The 18,311-nt window shown below is 39.9% G+C and overlaps 1 protein-coding gene and 1 long non-coding RNA gene across 2 annotated transcripts in view; one reads left to right on the plus strand and one right to left on the minus strand.

The window, feature by feature from the left end:
* Has2 (hyaluronan synthase 2) overlaps positions 1-10,016 on the minus strand; it is a 28,261-nt gene extending 18,245 nt beyond the window's left edge. The window contains exon 1 of the mRNA XM_015486425.2: positions 9,700-10,016. The gene's annotated coding sequence lies outside the window, so the exon portion shown is untranslated. The remainder of the gene's footprint in view (positions 1-9,699) is intronic.
* LOC125616532 lies at positions 9,276-13,736 on the plus strand. The gene is made up of 4 exons (XR_007347173.1): positions 9,276-9,784; positions 10,010-10,177; positions 10,503-10,650; positions 11,408-13,736. It is a non-coding gene; the product is annotated as an uncharacterized LOC125616532 (long non-coding RNA).
* Positions 13,737-18,311: the final 4,575 nt, after the last annotated feature.

Below are 18,311 nucleotides of genomic sequence, written 5' to 3' on the forward strand. Positions count from 1 at the left end.
CGTATTTATAGTTTCCTACTCCAAATCAAAATTTAAAATTGAATATCCACATAGGAATGTAGTATCATCCTGGTTGTTGACAGTTGCATGGCCACCATATTTTTTCAGCTCTAGAAAGACACCATTCACACATTCCCATTCTGTTCATGTATCAAAATGGTCCTAAGTAGGTATGCATTCTACTTCTGCTAAACATTAGCATGGATGCTTTTGTGTTACCTCTCTTCCCTGTGCACAGACTGTGTGGTACACCCATGACACTCCAGCCTCCTGAAATCTGAGATGTGCATCATTTAAGAGAGAGGGTGTCCTCCTCTAATCGACCCCTTCTGCAGGCTGGGTACACACATCAATATCTAGGGCAGTGTAGAGTCCCATGATGGAGCTTGGTTCTTGAATTGCCTTATAGAAGGGACTCTCCCAAGAATCAGGATATCTGCTTGAACTCGGAGCCCAGTGCAGTGAGGCACTCTTATAATCCCAGCTATCTGGGAGGCTGAAATAGGAGGAGCTCAATTTTGAGACTTTATTGGTCAATTTAGCAATATTCTGTCTCAAAATAAAATTTAAAAGGCTGAATGTATAGTTCAGTAGTATGTGTGGGGCCCTGGGTTCAATCCCCAGTACCACTGAGAGAGAGAGAGAGAGAAAGAGAGAGCAAGAGACAGAGAGAGACAGAGAGAGACAGAGAGAGAGAGAGAGAGAGAGAAGAGAGAGAGAGCGCCCACAGACAGGGGACTTCCCTTGCATTCATATTAACAAGAAATGATTTCTGGATTTTTATTGGTTTCTGTTTGCTGTTGTGCATTTGGGGGTTTAGTTTGCCCTAGCTAGTATAATCTAGGTAATACACAGCAGCCTAGAAACTAGCATATGAACATCTTTTTGTTGTTGTTGTCATTGTTAAATGTAGATGATAATGTTTTTCAAAGACTCTTTATAGGGCTGTGCTGAGTAGCAAAATAAAATCATTTGTGAAAGTTTTTTTAAAAAAGAAACACAATGCAGTTTAACATGTCTGTTTTAAAAACGTACAAAACAAGCACAAATGTGTGTTCCACTTTTAGCAGCTGCATAGGACACCATACAGTGTAATATGGGAGCCTAACAGAAGCAACCTCAACACAAATGGAAAGTTGAGACTACTGCAAAAGGGTGAGATGGTGAGATTTTGGTGAAAGGCAAGCAAATACAGCATCCCCTTAATTAAAACAGCTGACGGGGTGCTGAGCCCTCCCAAAGGGCACGTTAACCAATGCCTGAAGGTGCTGGGAGCACCAGACTTGGAACTTGTCATTTCCAAGACATGAGTCATTCTCACAAGAGTGAAAAATTTCATGGGGACTAAAGCACTTTGCCAGGCAGAAGCTTAAGTGTGTATTTAGCTTGTGTTTAAATCACCATCACCAGCAAAAGAGCTGCCTGACATTCTTTTCCATTATTCACATTTTCCTTGCTTTTATCAGCACACGTGGACACAGAGAGTGGTCACATAGCATCTGCTGGCCACCGCTAAAGTGGGAACACCCTCTTACATCATGGGAGCCTCAGGATGTCCTTTTGAAGCCTGGGAAAAGTTACTAATGAACTGCAACCATGTCACTAAAATTGAACCCTTATATTCCTGCTTCATATCTCAGCATGGCCTAGTATGACACACAGCACTTCAGTACAGCCTAAAGGGCAAAAGGCCCATCTTAGAGCCAACTTTGCTGAGTGAATACATTGATCTCAGGGAGTGACACACAGGATGTGTTTTTTCTTTTATTATTCCCCTGGGTCATTTCACAGCTATGGGCGCCATATGTGTAAGACTTTGTGAGACAATCCCTGATTCATGTGCTCTGGTTCGTAAGCATACTTTCCTATTAAAACAGGAGCATGGCTACATGGCTTTTCTGTCAAGTTGGAAAAACAAAGTTCCCTGCTAGATCATGAGAGCTTGCTTACTGTGAGACAGAAAGATTTAGAAATCTATATTCCACAAACACTTAAAATAGGAAAAAGTAATTTTTGCTCATTATCAGTCTTGAGCCTATCAAAAAATATTTAACCTTGACACCAATTATTTAATAACTTCTGTTGTCCACAGAACTGAAATCAAGGTAAGGAATGGCTTAATAGAGTGTAATGTAAGATCCATAAAGTCAATAGATACACACACACACACACACACACACACATCTGTTCTCAAAGGACATAAAACATTGCATGGTTTATATATACTATCTACTACTACCATTCAATAAATATCTGTTGAATGAATGAAATCCCATCATTCCTATCATCCTCGTTATAATGGCTGGTAACATTCATTCATCATTTATTAGATTTTAGTCAGTGAAGAAATTTTTTTGCATTTTGTTTTGTTTAGTAGCATGATCTTATTTAATCTTATTGGCTTTAGGTGACAAATATATTCTTCACTCATGTTACAATATATGTATATGCCAAGGGAACCAAGAGTCTGAGTATGTAAATTTGCTGTCCAAAGTCAAAAACCATACTAGGGGCACATACTAGTCTAACGCCTGACTCTTCTTGATAAATATTTGCTGAATAGAATTGAATTCTCATGACAGGCAGCATCTTTTTGTTCTAATAAAATGGTGTTGTATAAGGTAGTTTGGGGGAAAACTTTGAAAGTGGTATCCCTGCTATTGTGGAAAGTGGGGGATGGGCACTTGCTCAAATACAGATCCTAGGCCAGCCAATGCTCAGAGAGGATTTCTGGTCTCACATACTTTCCCATGTGAGTGCACCCTAAAGGGACATGGGGATTGTTTCAAAAGAAGCTGCTGATTCCATCTATGCAACAGCAATTCTGCTTCTAATACCAGCAGCCAAAATTCTGTTTCACCATAAGAAAGGCATTACTGTTTCCATTGCGTCCACCTGTGGAGCAGATATAAAGTCTTGCTGTTAGCTCATATACCCCAAATGGGACTCTTTGGGTCATTGGACCTCAGAGCCTTTTCCTCTACCTTGACCTTTTTGCATTACCCAGAGAGCAAAATGTTGGATGAAGGGAGAACAACAGCTGCTCTCAGTGCCCTAGTGCAGTGGTGAAAACGAAGTTCCCATAGTTTTCATAAAGTGCTTCTTCCATTTATTTATCTGGTTGATGTGAATTCAAATTTGTTGAGTCAGCATCTCTGAAAGGCTGCAGAGATTAGGTCAGATGACCCTCTTGTGAGAGGTCACAGTTTACCACTCCTTTCTAAAATAATCCCCCACCCTGCAATCTCCTTACCCCCAGCATATGCTCACCCTTTGCCCTGCTGGGTTTTCTAACTTGTTCCTGTGCACTCTCCAGAACACAGGGAATTACAAGTCTCCATAACCATTAGATCCCTATACTGAAACCTACTGAAAGCAGGGTTTGGCACATAGAAGATACTCAATAATGCATTTCAAATGAATGCATAAATTCTTTTGAACTTAGGCAGTCAATGTAGACAGATAGGCATGGGTCCCATCCCTGTCATCACTGCAGGAACACTGAATACATGCTGAGAGTCAACCAGGCCCTTAAGGTACCTCCCTTCCAATGGTTCTTCTTACTTTTTCTCCCCCATTACCATTTTTAAAAACAGCTCCATACTTTCTTGCTTAATATATATGAATGGTTGTAGGCAACACTAAACCAGCTCTAAAAGACCTTTGGATAATAAAGACAGAAAACACACAAGAGCAATGTACAACAATTTTGAGTTGCAATTTGAGCAATCTTATGATTTCAGGGGTTGTGTTTGGGACATGAGGAATAATGAGATCTTCTTTTATCAACCTGTAATCCATTATCCTGGTAATATGTATTGTTGACTCATTTATACAATGCTTTGCATTTGGGTTCTAATGACTCAAGCATAAGTGTGCCTGTATATTTTCTTTTCAGTTGGAAAAATTTAATAACATTAACTAGACTAACAAAAGTTTTTTAAATCATATACACTAGTATTCAAAATCCACCTCTCATACCAGAGAATTTGGCCTCCAGACAGAGTCCTACCTCTTTCTTTAATTAGTTGGTTGACCCTGACCAAGTTCCATAAGAGCTGACATCTTCATTTTCCTCTATAAAACGCAGCTAATCATATTGACTCAAATAACAGATAATGAGATTTAAAATGGAACTCATTTTAATACCTAAAATCTTCCCAGTTCTATTATTGTCCTATCAGTGACATTACCTAATGAACCCGACCTTCCACCCCTTTAACCTATTGATGGTTAGATAACAAATAATAACTGTGGCATGGTGAAAAAAAAATAGAAGGGTTAGGATTCAGAAGAAACGGATTCATCCCAATTCTTGCCTTATATTGGCAAACTGACTTTAAGCCAAACCTTGAGGGTATTGTGAAGAAGTCTATGTTCTTGGACAATTTAATTATCTTTGAACTTCAAAATTTTTAGATATGTGATCAAGACCCATTAAGTTTAACACTTCTACTGCCATCACTGAGTGTCCATAATCAGGATGGAGTTCATCTTCAGTGTTTCACTTTTGTGCTCTTCATCACTGCCACCTGATGAGAGTAGACGGCAAATTCTTCCTCCTATCCACTCTTTAAGCTTCACTGCCTCATCTTTAACATGGGAATAATTCCTTTTTACAGGATTATTCTAACTAGGAAGGATAGCATAAACAAAGTCTAGCACTTGAAATATGTATTCATTCAAAAATTAATTATTGTGGGTATTATTGCTGTTGCAAACTAACATTTCAATCCAAAGGAAGAGTAGCTGAAGTTAAAGGGCACTTGTACTTCCTCTCTTCCTCATTATATTTTCAAATCCACTGAAGACTAAGTCAGTGTTGTTCTAACTTATTGCCAGAATATAAGCACACAAAGGCAAAACAATTATGGAAGACATTAAAGAATGTGTCTGTCCATAATGAAAGCATTGCTTGATATCATATCTCATCAACAGAACCAGTTCTAGAGCACAGGCTTTCTTTACATATAAACTTATGTTGTGTGCAAAGAGCAGGAAAAAGGCCTTGTACCATAAGGAGAACAATTAGAATTGGGACTATTAATATATGCAGGTGACACCAGCAAAGACAATGGAAATTGGCTTCTTGGAAATAAATCATAATCTCATGGTGGCTATCTGCCTGTGAATGGTGGATTAGGAAGGCATAGTGAGTCAAAGATTTAAAAGTGGTATTTCTCAAATTGTGCTGTACATCCAAATTACCTGATAACTTGGGAAAGTCCCTGACATGTGGCTCTAACAACATTCTAAGTTAATTGAAAGGAATTAATTATAATCTCAGGAGATTCTAATGTGCAATAAAGTTTGGTTTGGCATTCACTGGGTTAAAGTCAAAGATATCATGCCTCATTTGCATTGATGCACATCCTTTCTGTGGATTCCCTCTGCTAATGCCCCCGTCTAGAAATCTGAGACAAAAATACTCACATGAAATCATTCCCCAAAGTCTTCACATTAGAATACTTGCCCTCTGGGATACAGCACACTGAGACCCCTTTCTTTTCTCCCCCTTATGTCCTCCTCTCCCTGTCTTTGAAGTCTGCCTCCAGTTTCAAGGCAGTTATACTAGCAAAGACTCTAGCATCAAGTTGGCAGGATTAGGATACAAGCCTTTAAACACACCATCACACCAGTGGTAGCTGCATCCAGAGCCTTAGGTTTCGGATTTCTCTTTCTTTGCACCATCAATTTTAATCAATTACTCCTAGGATGACAATGCTCCCAACTGCTGGATTAGATCCTGAACTTTATCATCCTTAACTTAGTTACAGATAAGGGGAACATTCCAAAGATTTGACATGAAATTTTCATACTATATTAAATGTGTAAGTATGTACTCTGCCACTGAGTATCTTCACTACCCATATTGAATCTTGAGAACTATCTTTTAGGTCAAAATCATGGACAGTAAAAGGCAACACAAATGCCAAGTCTCTGTGTGAAATCTTTTCTGGTCCTCTCAAACAGATGTAGTTTCTTTTCAATTTGAGACCCCATAAAATTTAACTAATCCAGCTGCAGCATAGTACAGTTCAAGGGTATTATACTGAACTCTTGGATTAAACTCCATCCACATCCCTTACTAAAACTGTGACTTTGGATGAGTCACATAATTGTTCTGAGGCAAGGTTTCTTCATAAAATATTCTTTTCAAGTTAGGATAAGATACAATATACAGAAAGTGTCTACTTTGGGACCTGTAACATAGATATGTGATAAATAATGGCTATTGTTTCTTATAAGCTATATCATATTTTGCTTTATAGAATTTGGGTTATTTGACTTTTCAATGTTTATTTATGTTAATTTCAATTTTTAATTACCTGAAATACAAATGTATTCAATTAAAAGACATCCATTCATAAATACTTAATTTAAAAATTAAAACTTAACACTGTGACCTTATTATATTTAATCAACTCATATCAATTACATTTTCCTAGATTGTAAGCAAGGCAGTATATACCTATGAATTCCACATAGATAACATTCAAAATATTCTTAAATGGGAACTGGGGATGTAGCTCAGTGGTAAGGTACTTACTTGGCATGTGCAAGACTCTGGGTTAAATCCCAGGCACCATAATATGCATGTATTGTTAAATAATTTAAGGCTACATGTGGTAGGGAATGATACTTATTCTATGCAGATTGCTGCTGGATAAGAAAGGAATAAAGTGTGGAGCTGTCCCCAGGCTGCTCTACCAGCTCATCCTGGCAGCTTTGTAGAGGAACATGGCCTGGGTATGCATGCAAAAAAGGAGAACCCAAATGGAGACCTGGGGTATATGCACTTCATGAAAAAGCCAGGAAGCTAATAATGCAATTACTTGTTATTTGATCTTAAGTTTTATGCACAACTGTGGGACAGACATTGTCAAAGCAGATCTCCACCTTGATCCTTAGACAAAGTGCTTTTCCTGCCTTGCCAATAATAGAAAAAGAAATCCATCAGTAAAAAGGTATGTGTTTTAAAATTTCAGAAACAAAAACATTTTTAAATAAATCTTAGTTCACAAAGACATCATGCAGAGAAAAGTACTATATCCTAAAGACCTAACAAAAATGATCACGCCCAAGCTAATTTACTTTCTACAAACAGCTTTTTATTGGTTTGTTGCACAATTCCTGTTTTCCAGGAAGGTACTTGACTAAGTATCTCCTTTTCTTTGAAGAGAGTCATAACTTTATTTGATGCAAGCCACCAATTTATTAAATCTTTGAATTTTTATATGCTTCATAACTATCTATGTAAAATAAGTTTTCAAAATTCTAGGTACAATATAAGCAATCCAGGTAGCATGCATCTGCCAGTATACCTACAATACATTTTCCTATGCATTTGTCTCTGGTAATATATAAGCAAAAAGAGAATGGAAAGGATATTCTAGATTTAATCCAGAAACAATTATGTAGAATTTGGAATTTTTTTTTCAGAATGCAAAGGCATACACAATATAGTATACATGCCAAAATAGGTATTTTAAGGTATTAAACTTTCATTGAAAGTGAAAAAAAGAATAGCCAAGCTACTAGGGAAAACTTCCGTGAAAGAGGATGGGTATTCAAAAAACAGTATCTCCGCTGTATATGTAATTTTATTAAGTGTTTAAAAGGTATGTAGTAAAACTAATTTTATGAATGAGTCAACTTGCACATATTGGAAGAAAAAGGAGAACAAAAGTTCTTTTCAATCCAATTCTGTAAAATCTAAAATATCTACAAATCTGTTGACGGGCGTAAATAGCTGTTCTTGCCCATTCTATAGAAATATATATTTTAATTAAAAACCTTGTAGCATACTTATGAATATGCATTGACCATCAAAACTTTATTATTAGAATGACCTTTAAAAAATCACAATCTGGCTTAACACCTCCGAAGGCATATTATCATATGCTTTCACTCAGGGCAGTGAGAAATCTGAGGCTGCCTTGAAATCTACATCGGGGAGTAAAATCGTTCTCCCTCTTACCAGCCTCCCCACGTCTTCAGCAAAACCCGTCCACCAGCTTGCTTCGCTTTACTCTAGGCTGACTTGAAAGTCTACAGATACTCAGGCTGTGAGTTGAGGGGGAAGCCCTTCCTGACCAATCAGGGCTTCCCTACCTATTGCGTCACACCTCCCCCTGGGTATGACGTCAAAGGCAATCCCAGCCCAGCCTCTAGGGTTGAGGAGGTGTAGCATTTCTGTGCAGCTGCAGCGACCAACTTGGCAGCAACTGTTCTAATGGGCGGGGAACTGGGCAGGGAGGTGCCAGAGGGTTTGTGCCTAAACCCTCTGGGAGCACAGTTATAGCAGCTTGCTCCCCCGGGAGCAGAAGCGCGCCAGTGCCTTTCAGTCCAAGAATTCAGCGCTGGCGTTTGGGGATGGAGGGAGAGGCTCTGGATGAAACTGGCACCTAAGGCCATGAAATAAGATCGGGTTCCTGTAAGCCCTCCTCCCCAGGCACCGCCTCTCTGCTCCCAGCCCCTCTGGCCAGCTTTAATGATCCTTTCAGCGCCGTTTCCCCTCGCCTGCGTTTCCTCGGGCAGAGGAAGCAGCCTCTCTCGCCCCCCGGTTCGCACCCTTACACAGAACCTCCTTTCAGACCCGCCCTCCTGTTCACTGGGACCCATTTCGGAGCGCTGGCTCGTTCTGGGCGGGAACTAGCGTGACGAATTCCGCCTAAGGTGTTGATAATCCATCCCAACTCAGCCTCTGGCTTCACTCCCACTTTCACCCGGGTTCCCGTGGGCCCCCAGCCCCCACCCTGTTTGGGTGCTCGGGAAGGCGCCCCCAAGTCCTCCACCCAGTGGTGCCCCCAGAAAGAAGCGCCGGCGTGCTCGGTGCCACGTCGGAATTGGCTCCCAGGACGCTGCAGCTGCCTGAGCACAGCGCGCGGTCCCCTCGCTCGCCCAGCCCTGGGCGGCGGGCGGGCGGGCGCTGCGCTGGGAGGAGAGATGCGCGCCCTCCTCCAGCTCCCAGCTGCGAGTGCCACCGCCTGCGTCAGGGACCCCTGGCCGGAGTGAGGCTTCCGGAGCTGAGCTGAGCTGAGCAGGGGGTTTGGGAAGTGCAAAGGAGGGGAGGCTCGGTAAAGGGGGAGTGGCCGAGTGAGGCCGGTAGCTGCGAGGAGGTGGCGGAGGACCCTCCTTCTCCGGGGGTCTCAGCTTGTAGGAGCTGGAAACCGGGATCGCTTAACCCTTTCATTCCAAGCAAAAAGCGAGCTGCTTAACCGTAAAACCCGCAGGACAGTTACAGGGTTTTCCGTCCAACGTAGTGTGTGGGAAAAAAAGAAGAAGGAGGGAAGGGGTGGGGAGACAGGGGGGAAAGGGACGGCTGTGAGGGATGCATTTTCCTTACACAGTGGAAATTCTTTTTTTCCTAACACAGAGTCCCTCTGTCGCTCCAGAAGATGCAGAATGGAAAAGTACATCTCAGGACAAACAGCGTTGCCCAAGAGAAGCTACCTGTGTACCCAAAAAAGCAGCGGATTTATGGCGAGATCCGCACGGATGGGAAAAGACGGATATATTGCTAAACTTGATACTGATCGGAAATATTCTCCCATTTTCAGTCTGTTGGAAATTTTCAGACCTCAAACTTTTCTATAGAAACTGATATTTTTTTTCTAACATTCACGTGGACAATTTCTTCCATTTCCCTGGCCTGAGGACCTTCATAGTTCACCCAAACGCCTCTGTGTAACGTACCTTGTTCAGCTCTCGGTCATAAAGTCGTCCTCAGCCTGTCTGTGTGGTCCCGGAGGGTTGCTGGAAGGCAGTTTCCAAAATTGAGGTAATAAGAGATCAGATGAATTTGAGACGACCGGCCAAAAAAAATAAGAAATTTAAAAACAACATTTAAAAAAGATGGGGGAGTCTCAAATGTTTAGTACTCTCCCACTTTGAAAGGAAATTCACTAATATTCTTTTTATTATTTCCGTTGCACTTCAGTCTTCTAACTCTTTTTTTAAAAATTATCAATTTTAAAAATAAATTAACTTTTTTTGTGTATTCCAGTCCCCCTCCCACCGATAACGGAAAGTCTCTTTTTCGTATTTAAAAAAAAAAAAATGCCGGTGAAGACTCAGCAGAACCCAGGAAGCGCAGAATCAATCGGGAGAAAAAGTCTTTGGCTAGGGCTGGTTCAAGTCCCTGGTTCAATGGGCTGCTCGAAGCCAGGACTGGGTAATTCTTTCCAGACGCTTTGACTTCTCCTTCCTCGCTGTTGTTGCCTTTCTGCCTCCTCCAACTTAAGGGGGTCTTAACAAGTGAGCTGGTGGGTGTTTTAATAGGGCGGAGGAGGGAGTGGGGGTTTAGGGGAGTGGAGGAGGGAGGTGTGGACTGGGGAACCCGGAGGGGAGGGGAAGCATCGGGAGGCGCGGGGCGGGCGGGAGGGAGGCGGGGAGGAGGAGAGGGAGAGAGAGAAATTGGCCATTCAAAGCCCTCTCTGAGCTAGAGGCCGGTTCTAAACTCCAATGAATTCAATTAACTTGATTGTTAACGTGTGCAGAGAAATGCAGTGCCCACATGCTGGCCGCCACCTGATTCCCTCCTCTCCTCCAGCGGCGGAGCTAGGAGACCCTCTTTGTAGATATTTCTGAAGTCTTGTCTGAGCTACACGCCTTCCCTCTACGCGATAAACGCCCTGTTACGTTTAGGTAATTTGCTTTAAAGACAAATGATGCCCCTCAGCTAAGTAGCTGCCCTGGGCAGGGACTGTGATGGGGTGTGTGTGTGTGTGTGTGTGTGTGTGTGCGCGCGCGCGCGCGCGCGCACCTGGAGCCTCGGAAAGCCTCCGGGACCCCCAAAAGAAGGCGAGTGGTCTAGAACTTGTTAACCCTTTCTTCCTGCTAGCTCAAAAGTTTTTAAACTGACATCAAATGTCAAAGCCTCCCCTTTGTCAAACCTTCGCTGTGGGTGGGCGAAAAAAAAAGTAGAAAAGTATTGTATTTTTTTCCATAAATATGGTCCTTTAAGGTAAAAATAAGCAAATTGAGAACATTAAAGATAAAAATTTAATAAAACATCGAGTCTGGAGAACTCGATATAGCACTCTTAAAAATAGTTATATATGTGTATATATAGCCATCTCTAAGGAAGTGGATGACCTTCCTTGCGAGTTTTCTGTGAAGCTGGCGAGTCAAAATACTTACTCTTTTGCTGCTAAGTTGGCTTTTCATGTTTTTTTTTTCCCCCAATGTCCCCAAAGTTAAGTAGAGTTTATTTTCTCGGATACTTGGCCCCTTTTCTTTCTCCTTGGTCCTTGCTAAAAAGTCTTAAAATGGACAGTAGGTGGCACTGTTTAGGAAAAAATGAGTGGATTCACAAATGAACTGACTTGGTTTTGGGGGAGACTGATGAAATTGTTAACAGGGTAAAACATTTTCTTTTTTCTTTGCCTCTTTTTCTTACTAGGGACCTTGAGGTGTGCATTTCACTCGAACTCGACCAAGCCTTGATAAATTATTGGCCCATGATAAGGATCACATATAATAAACTTGGCAATAATGAACAAATCAGACAGAAACAGAAACAGAAAAGTCCGATAAACTGGGGGTGATGCTTTCAATACTCCGTGCAGGGTGTGGTGTTGGTAGATATGAAGAAGCATTAAAAAAAAAAATTTCTCTGCAACCCCAGGTAGCCAGCCAGCCAGCCAGCCCAGCCCTCGGGCGGACCTGCAAAGTGTTCCACCTTTCCGACCCTGCCCCACCCCCACATGCAGCGGTTACACCTCTGGGAAGCTTTACCTTGGCCCCCTGACTTCACGCCGCTCTTGGGAGACCCACTTACTCATTTCCCCAACAAAACTTCTTGGTTTCAGCCTTTGTCTGAACTCTGCCTGGGGTGGTTCAATTTTAGACAGACTGGCTTAAATTTCAGAGCAATTTCATCTCACTTAATCAGACTTGAGCTTCCTGATTTTTTTTTTGGCCTCTTTGGTCGTTTTCAAATGCTAAATTATAATTGAAAATATATTCCCTAATTCTATACTCCTACATGTGATGAGAATTAAACTGATGTAGGAATAGAATGGACATTGTGGGGTGCCCACCGCCTGCCTGTGAGACCTTCAAGAGACATTTAATCTCCCAGCTCTAAACTTCCAGGGATATTACATGTAATGCAGGAGTGCCAACTATTGCTTAGTAGCATTTAACTTTTCCTATGCTAATAAATTCAAGCAGTGAGAACATTTCATAAAACTGAAATTCTTCATCAAAGGGAAACATATTTATTCTTTTTCCCCTTGAATTTATAATTCATGAGCCATAAAGAAAAAGGAACGTGTCCTCTGGCTATGGATGGATGTAAAAGTTGATATACATCCACACATTTCTCTCATCCCCTCTCCACCAAGGGAATGGGGAAAAGGCCAGCACAACTTAAAGCCAGAGGATTAAGTTCCTTGTATGCAAAAAAGGATCCGAAATAAAAGAGATCTTGCATGCAAATCCCATCTTTAATGTTTGTGAGATCCTGGAAACACATTTCATCTCCCTGGACCTTGATTTTCTAGTTGATAAGTAGAGAAAAATACCTGCTTTGCATAGTTGTTGTAAGGATGGAATGTGTTAAATGTGAAGTGTCTTCAATGCTGTGGACATACTCAAAAAGCATTAGAGCTCATCTTCTGGCATTGTATTCCTTAAATTTTTGTTGGTAAGTGTGTTAGCTTTCTGTTACTGTGACAAAATGCTTGAGATATACATCTTATGTGGATGAAAGATTTGGCTCACAGTTCCAGAGGTTTCAGTCTACAGCCTTTGGGCCTCATTAGTTTTTGGGCCCTGGAAAGGGAATATATCATGGTGAGAGTACCTGGTGGAAGAGGCAGCTGGGAAGCAAAAAGAGAGACAGAAAAAAGGTCCAGGGTCCCAATATCCCCTTCAAGGGCACAGACCCCAGTGACCCAACTTCCTTCCACGAGACCCTACCTCCTAAAGATTCCACTACCCCCAAAAAGCATCCCAGGCTGGAGAAGTCTTCAACACAGATACTCATTCAAAGCAGAGTGGAAGCATCACCAACTGCTTTGTCCTGTGCTCTCTCATGTGACCTGCTTCAGCTTTCTACCATCTTCCCACTGACTCTCAGATTGAGTTATTCTGTGTGCCCATGGACACATCCCAAAACTTCCCATTTAATCCAACTTATGAGTTTCCCGTCAGAATTTCAGCTACCAGTCAGCCAGTCTTGGTTCCTAGGCACCAAATTAAGAGATATGAGCTCCAGATTCATACATTATGATATGAACCAACTGAATAACATGGGGCAACTTGCATTTCAGCTTTCTTTCTTAAAAAGGAGTTGCTTGGATCACAAGAATGTCATCTTGTGATCCAAGCAAATAATGTCATCTTTCTTCCACCCACTTCAGGTTTTGACATCCTAAGACCTAATTTTTTCCAATCCATGTATTTGGAAAAGTTTTTGTTAATGTGTTTTATGTGTTCAGCTTTGCAAGACAACAGAACAAATTACTTCAGACAAAGAACTTTTATCTAAGGTGATGGGAGTTAGCAGTACGTTGTTTCTGATCTCCCTTTCAAAATACAAAACAATGGTCATATGTCTGATATAAACAAAGTACCCATAACCAGGGACTTAGTACTTCATAATTCTCTATGTAAATGGTTCTTACACTTTTGGGTAAAGAACTTCTTTATACTCTTAAAAATTATTGAGAGCCTCAAAAAATATGCATTGATATGTTTATCAGTATTTATCATATTAGAAATTAAAGCTGACTGAAAAGTTTAAAGAGGCATATTAATTAATTTAATGCAATAATAAACCAAAATATATGTCAACTTAATAACATCTTTTTTGTGAAAATAACTCTTTCAAAATAAAAAAAAATAGAAAAGTAGGATTGTTTTCTAATTTTGCAAAGCTCTTTACTGTTTTGGCTTTATAGGAGATAGCTGTTTTCTTATATTTTCTTCTCATTAAGTTGTTGTTTTGATTGAAGTATATGAAAAAAAACAAATTCTGACCTCATAGAGATATATAATTCAAAATGGAAGAATATTTTAATCGCCTATTTACATGTTCTTCTTTGATACAACATCGAAACTTGGTAAACTGTTATGTTGGATCTAAAACAGTATAGAGGAACTTCATCTACTCTGCTACATTAAAATATGTTGGTCTATCTTACACTTCAAATGCATCTTTTGCTCATCCTGGTGGCAAGTGCCTATAATCTCAGAAACTTGGGAGGCTGAGGCAGGAAGATTGCATGTTCAGGACAGTCTGTGCAACTTAGCAACCCTGTTTAAAAAAAAAAAGGAACAACTGTTTTTGAATTTTTGATGTCATGTATTGATTATTTGAAAAATATGAATTTACTGAGATTTGCAGATTTTCCAAATGTTGATGTATTTTTCATTTTCAATATTAAAAACAGTCACAATTTTAAGATCACCAATTTCTATCTAATTGTCTATCCAATAAATGTTATTCTGACATTGTAACACAAATTTTCTAAATTCTAATTTTCTCTTAGGACCCAGTATTTTCATTATCAACAAATACTATCCATTACTCTCATTGCGGTGACAGATCAATTCATTTAATTAAAAAAAAAAAGTCTTCAGAATATCTCAGTCTGAATAATAGGAATTTGTTTGTTAGTTGTTCTTTCAAGTGATATTCCTTGATTAAAATGGCCATCTTAGCTCATAATTCAATCACAGGAGAGTTCTTCCTCCAGACAGCTGTCATAGCTGAATACACAGAAATCTTTTCTGTATATTTTCCACTTTTTCACAAATAGTGAAAAGCCATAAACTCCAGAGTTCAAATTTAATGAAATTAATAACTTGTACAACTTCATCTAGGACCTTACATGAAACTTGCTTTTTATTTCCCTGGGAGTACCTGTGTGGGCCACTAAGCCTGTCAGCACCCCTAAGTACAAACTCCTATACCTAAGTAGAGAAAGCTCCCACCCCTTTAAAAGACCATTAACACACCTTCAAAGTTGTTCTTTCTTTTAGTTAAAACTTTTTGAAGAAATTTATGAGGAACCAGCTCAGGTCACTACATCACTCTGATTCATTCTTTTAGGCCACCCAGAGTACACTTGTCTCTGTACTAAAGTGAGCATGCCCAAAGCATTGGTATGGAGCTTCTTTCCTTTTGGAACAGGTATTCTAGAACTTAGAACTGAGCATGCCCAAAACAGTGTTCACCTTTTCCAACTAGAACCTTAAACCAAAATGCTCAGAAATGTACACTTAAATGAGCGTGCTCAGAAACACAACCATCCTTATCTGTGCTTTCCTAAATAGACATGTGTATCTTCCCTGAATGAAATCCCCATCTCCATGTTTCCATTTTTCCATATGCGCATTACTTTGCAAATAACTTCTCTGCACTCCTTACTCCCTGTGGGTAATAAGTCTTCCTCCATTCCCTTATCTCCTGATAGTGCTCCTTGGGTTTGTGCTCACCTGAGAACCCATTGTGTTCAGTTATTCTTGGGGCACAATTTGGTGCCACTGACTCATTTCACACTAAGGCACTAGCAACTTTGTCTTTGTGCCAAGTCAACAAAGTGAAGGATAAAAGTATATTATTATAAAAATAAATTGATCCCTTGAAAGGGTCTTGGATTTCCCCAAGAATCTTCAAACTACACTTTGGAAAATACAGGTTGATATTAGTTATATTCAATTCAGTGATGTATAATTTTGGCTTTTAAAAATTTTAAGATTATAGACAACCTGCTGAAAGCTCCCACTCCTTTAAACACTAAGAAAAGACTTCTTGAAAAACCAGCCTCTACCTCAGAGCAAAGCCTGTCCAAGGAAGGGGGCTTGACCCTTGTCCTTGGAAAGACCCACAGAGCACTCATAGGCACATACCCACCCTGCTGAGTTGTTTATATACAAATAACAGGAGAGATCTGCTGCACCAGGTGTCCCTGACTCAGTCAGGCCAGGTGAGAATCCATAGCAACCCCCTAGCAACCACCAATCAGCATGAGATAGGGAAAATACCTGAGATGCCAGATGACCCTCCCAGTAGTTAATCCTGGTTGATAACTTGTTGGGGAACCAAGTAGTTCCACACATACTCCTCTCATGGCTTAAACCAATCAGTTCAAACAAATCCCCCTCTTGTACTAACCAATCACCCTTACCCAACTTGTTCCCGCCTGTGAATGTGCTAACCAATGTTTAGAGTTGTTTTATGATTTTCCCACGGTTTGTGATGATTTGCTAAGAGATGCCATGATGTATGTGAAGTTCCTGCCTTCCCCAAAGAGTGTATAAAACTGCTGCAAACCCTGGGCTCCAGGCCTCTCAGCGTCACCAGTTGCTGTGTGTGCGAGCGGAGGATGGAGCTAGCTCACAATAAACACCTCTTTGCTGCTTACATCGATCTTGGTCTCTGGTGGTCTTTTGGGGGCCCCAAATTCAAGCATAACATTCTAACACTAAGAAAAGGAATATCAATAATAGCCCTGACACATGAAGCATAAACATAAGAAACATAGTAATGCTTGTTATAACATGGAAGATTCTGAGAACATAACATATTTAGGACAACTTCTATATGTCTTGTATATACAGGTGAGATTTAACACATTGTCTATCATTAACACTGCACGGCAGTGAAATCAATAAACATCATATTCCAACTCCACAAATGATAGGATTATTTATCAATAACTTTTATTTATCATGGTTTCTGAAGATTTCACTGTATCAGAGCAGCAATTTATCAGTCTTTGATCATTTAAAATTAAACTCTGAATATTGTTTGAGCTACTTTTAAGGATTACCACAATGAAAGAGAAGGGTACAAAAACCCCTCAAATCATTAGAAACAATTTGTAATCATCTCTCAATAGCCCTTTCCACAGATAAAGAAACCAGCTTCAAAATATTGTATGACTTAGACAAAACCTTAAATGATTGATAGATATCCAAAGGTATGTGAGGTCAATGATTGTGATTTGATCAACAACAAAATCCCCAGGTGGCCATCTGAATCATTTACTTTAAAAGAGAAAGCAAACCCTGGATTTTGGTACTTTACCTTAAAACACTGAATACTTATGTGGGAGTACTTTACTATTCCATTATCAAACTATTTAAATTTTAAATACTATCTCCAGATTCGTGCATGTCTCAGATTGGAGGGTGTGGAAGGTCCATAGACTAAAAGATATCTTTTTTTTTACTTTTACTTTTCAGACTCAGATTTCATAAAAGGAAAAAAAAAAAAAAACTATCCTTGATATAAATGCCAACAATTTCTATCAAGGAGGGTTTTCACTTTCTAAAACAAGCAACAAAAACAGAAAGTGCTACATACACTATCAGGCCCCTGTAATACAATTGGCCTTTGATATTTTAATGGTCTTAATGGCAATGACTAAGGAAAAGATTTTGAAATATCTGTTTGTCTATAAGCAATTACTAGCAGTCTTGATTGTGGAAACAAGTTAAGAATCTACAATGTATAAATAATTTTCCTTGCTGTAGCTAATAGTTGAGCACTGTGCAAATCCACTGAGAAGGTGGATTTTAAATGTTCTCATCGCAGATGTCCTCTATTTAATGTGAGGGAGGGATTGGTTGGCTTGATTTGCTCATTCCACACTCTATTAAAAATTATAAGACCTCTTTGTACCATATATATACTGTCTCTNCTATGATTTGTGAATAGATAAGGGAAATAATCAATTTTTAAAAAGTAACCTTCTGTAGAAATTATGTGGCATTTCATCTTATTCATGAAACCTTAACAAAGTTTTTAGCTTTTTAAAATCTTAAAAAGATAGACTTAATATCTGGAAAACTGATTTCTTATGAGAAGGTGTAACTGTTAAGCTTTTCTAGGTAAAGTGACCTTTTTTGATAATTTGGAGTGGGGATTTACTCTGTTCCCAGAATAATTAATATGTACTCAAACATTACCATCCAATTTCTTTTTTTCTTTTTTTTTGGGGGGGTGGGGGGGGGGGGATACCAGAGATTGAACCCAGGGGTGCTTAACCACATCCCAAGCCCTTTTTATTTTTTATTTTGAGATAGTGTCTTGCTAAGGTGACTAAGGGACTTGCTAAATTGGGGAGACTGACTTTGAACTTGCGATTCTCCTGCCTCAGCCTCCTGAGCCACTGGGATTATGGGCATGTGCCACCATGCCAGTTTGCCATGCAATTTCAAAGGCTTCACAGACTGTTCCTCTTTAAACAGAGACAGGGTAAAACTTACCTATCCAAGAAAAATATTGCACAGTCTTTGAAAAGACTATGAAATCCTAAAACTTGCTAATTATTTAAAAACAGCAGCAT

This window comes from Marmota marmota, unplaced genomic scaffold (genome assembly GCF_001458135.2).
Source record: "Marmota marmota marmota unplaced genomic scaffold, marMar, whole genome shotgun sequence".
Lineage (NCBI taxonomy): Eukaryota > Metazoa > Chordata > Mammalia > Rodentia > Sciuridae > Marmota > Marmota marmota.